The following is a 3,798-nucleotide window of genomic DNA, read 5'->3' as shown; positions in this document are numbered from 1 at the left end:
CATCAGGTGCCCAAAGTATTGGATTTTCAGCTTCAACATCAGTCCTTCCAATGAACACACAGGACTGATCTACTCTAGGATGGACTGGTTGGATCTCCATGCAGTCCAAGGGACTCTCAAGAGTCTTCTCCAACACCACAATTTGAAAGCATCAATTCTTTGTCACTTAGCTTTCTTTAAAGTCCAACTCTCACATCCATACATGACTACTGGAGAAACCATAGCCTTGACTAGATGGACCTTTGTTGGCAAAGAAATGTCTCTGCTTTTTAGTATGCTGTCTAGGTTGGTCATAACTTTCCTTCCAAGGAGTAAGCATCTCTTAATTTCATGGCTGCAGTCACTTCCACTTGCTTTGTTCATACTGATGCTTCCTAAGACCCATTTGACTTCACATTCCAGGATGTCTGGCTCTAGCTGAGGGATCACACCATCGTGATTTTCTCGGTTGTGAAGATCTCTTTTGTACAGTTCTTCTGTGTATTCTTGCCACCTCTTCTTAATATCATCTGCTTCTGTTTGGTCCATACCATTTCTGTCCTTTATCGAGCCCATCTTTGCATGGAATGTTCCCTTGGTGTCTCTGATTTTCTTGAAGAGATCTCTAGTCTTTCCCATTCTGTTTTTTTTCCCCTCATTTCTTTGTATTGATCACTGAGGAAGGCTTTCTTATCTCTCCTTGCTATTCTTTGGAACTCTGTATTCATATGGATATATCTTTCCTTTTCTCCTTTGCTTTTCGCTTCTCTTCTTTTCACAGCTATTTGTAAGGCCTCCTCAGACAGCCATTTTGCTTTTTTGCATTTATTTTTCTTGGGGATGGTCTTAATCCTTGTCTCCTGTACAATGTCATGAACCTCCATCCATAGTTCATCAGGCACTATGTCTATCAGATCTAGTCCTTTAAATCTATTTTTCACTTCCACTGTATAATCATAAGGGATTTGATTTAGGTCATACCTGAATGTTCTGGTGGTTTTCCCTATTTTCTTCATTTTAAATATGAATTTGGCAATAAGGAGTTCATGATCTGAGCCACAGTCAGCTCCCAGTCTTGTTTTTGTTGATTGTATAGAGCTTCTCCATCTTAGGCTGCAAAGAATATAATCAATCTGATTTCGATGTTGACCATCTGCTGATGTCCATGTGTACAGTCTTCTCTTGTGTTTTTGGAACAGGGAGTTTGCTATGACCAGTGCGTTCTCTTGGCAAAACTCTATTAGCCTTTGCCCTGCTTCATTCTGTACTCAAAGGCCAAATTTGCCTGTTATTCCAGGTGTTTCTTGACTTCCTACTTTTGAATTCCTGCCCCCTATAATGACAAAGACATCTTTCTTGGGTGTTAGTTCTAAAAGGTCTTGTATGTCTTCATAGAACCATTCAACATCAGTTTCTTCAGCATTACTGGTCAGGGCATAGGCTTGGATTACCGTGATATTGCATGGTTTACCTTGGAAATGAACAGAGATCATTCTGTTGTTTTTGAAATTGCATTCAAGTACTGCATTTCAGATTCTTTTTCTGACTATAATGGCTATTCCATTTCTTCTAGGGGTTCTTGCCCACACTAGCAAATAAAATGGCCATCTGAGTTAAATTCATCCATTTCAGTTCATTTTAGTTGGCTGATTCCTAAAATGTTGATGTTCACTCTTGCCATCTCCTGTTTGATCACTTCCAATTTGCCTTGATTCATGGACATAACATTCCAGGTTCCTATGCAATATTGCTTTTTACAGCATCCAACCTTACTTTCATCACCGGCTCCATGTTGTTTTGTTTTGGCTCCGTCTCTTCATTCTTTCTGGAGTTATCTCTCCACTGATCTCCAGTAGCATATGGAGCACCTACTGACCTGGGGAGTTCATCTTTCAGTATCCTACCTTTTTGCCTTTTAATACTGTTCATGGGGTCCTCAAGGCAAGAATACTGAAGTGGTTTGCCTCTCCTTTCTCCTGTGGACCACATTTTCTCAGAACTCTCCACCATGACACATCCATCTTAGGTGGCCCTACATGGCATGGTTCATAGTTTCATTGAGTTAGACAAGGCTGTGGCCCATGTGATGAGATTGGTTAACCCATGTCCAAGGTCAGAGAAACCTCAGTAAGATAGTAGGCACTGGAACACCTATGAGGAGATATCCCACGTCCAAGGGCAAAGGAGAAGCCCCAGCAATATGGTAGGAGGGGCGAATTTGCATTTAGAATCAAACCCCATTCCTGCCAGAGATGCTAATATGGCTCAAACAAACCTTGTGTGCACCAAGACCCAGGGACCCCACAGAGACTGAATCTGAACTGTATTTGAGTGTCTCCTGAGGGGGTACAGTTCAGCAGTGGACTGCCACAGGGACAGGGGCTCTGGAATCCAGCACACTTGGATATGGCATAAGTCCTCTTTGAGGAGGTCACCACTAACCCCACCATAGAGCTGCCAGAACTTACACAGGACTGGAAATAGACTCTTAGAGGGCACAGATAGAACCTTATGCACCAGGACCCAGGAGGAAGGAGCAGTGACCCCACAAGAGACTGGCCCAGACTTGCCTGTGAGCGTCCAGAAGTCTCCAGCAGTGGCATGGGTCGGTGGTGGCCTGCTGCAGGGTTGGCGGCATTCAGTGTAGCAGTACATGCATGGGATCTTTGAAGGGGTTCACCATTGTCTTCATTGCCTCCACCGTGGTTTGAACCCAGGTAAATAGCAGGGAGGAAGCACATGTCCACCCATCAACAGAAAATTGAATTAAAAATTTACTGAGCATGGCCCCGCCCATCAGAACAAGACCACGTTTTCCCCTCAGTCAATCTCTCCCATCAGGAAGCTTCCATAAGCCTCTGATCAGCTTTTCCATCTATTTATTGAGTTCTTGACTATCATTTTAATTAATTCTTTGTCAACAAGAATCAAAAAGAGTTTGTTTCATTGCTCAGAGCTTAGAAAACTAACTCATACAAGAGCCAGTAACATATGAAGATAAATGCCTATTGCTGATTTATAGATTTGTAAAAATTTGACTAGTGAGGAGAAAACTTATTTATGCTTCAAAACAAGTGAGCAAAGGGTAGAACACAATAGAAGAGTGGATCCTGGTTTGCTGTGGGATTTCTGGGGTTGGTATCTACTTCCCACCTATATCTTGAATTACTAAAAGCAAGAGACTTCCTGTAGGTAGGGAAAATCACAGTTGTCAGGTATTGTCCAAAAGGGGACACTGATGTCCATTACACACAACCTATCCATCCCAATGGGAAAATACATGGATTGGAGGAATGTTCACCCATGTGACAGGTGCCTGGGGTTGAACAAACAATGTTGGATTGTGTGTGGGCTTTGGAAGAATTGTTAAATTTAATTTATGTGAACCAGTAGTTTCTAAATTATAGTGAAGGTGAGAATCAGCTGGAGAGCTTGTTAAAACATAATCTGAAATTCTGCTTCCTGAATCTGATGTAGTGGCTCTGGGGTGAGATCTGAGATTCTGCATTTCCGAGTTGCCAGGTGATGATACTGACACTTAGGGAATTACTCCGACTAGCAAGGTGCTAGGCAACTTAAAAGTTATCCACAAATGCCCATTAGTTTTAGCAGCAAACTAATATTGGTGACCTTGAAGACAGCAGCTTCAGTGGCAGAATGGAGGCAGATGCCAGATTATCCATCTCAGAAATGAAAGAATGTTAAGAAAATAGGGACAGTAATGAATTCTCTATAAATGCAGGGGAGATACGATATAAAAACATGAGAAACTCTAAAAGCTAATAGGAAAAAGCCATCAGAGAGGGAGAGACTGAAACT

Source organism: Capricornis sumatraensis, chromosome 2 (assembly GCF_032405125.1).
Source record: "Capricornis sumatraensis isolate serow.1 chromosome 2, serow.2, whole genome shotgun sequence".
NCBI classification, from domain to species: Eukaryota; Metazoa; Chordata; class Mammalia; order Artiodactyla; family Bovidae; genus Capricornis; species Capricornis sumatraensis.
The sequence above is the reverse complement of the archived record's forward strand: the minus strand, read 5'-3'. Positions refer to the sequence as shown.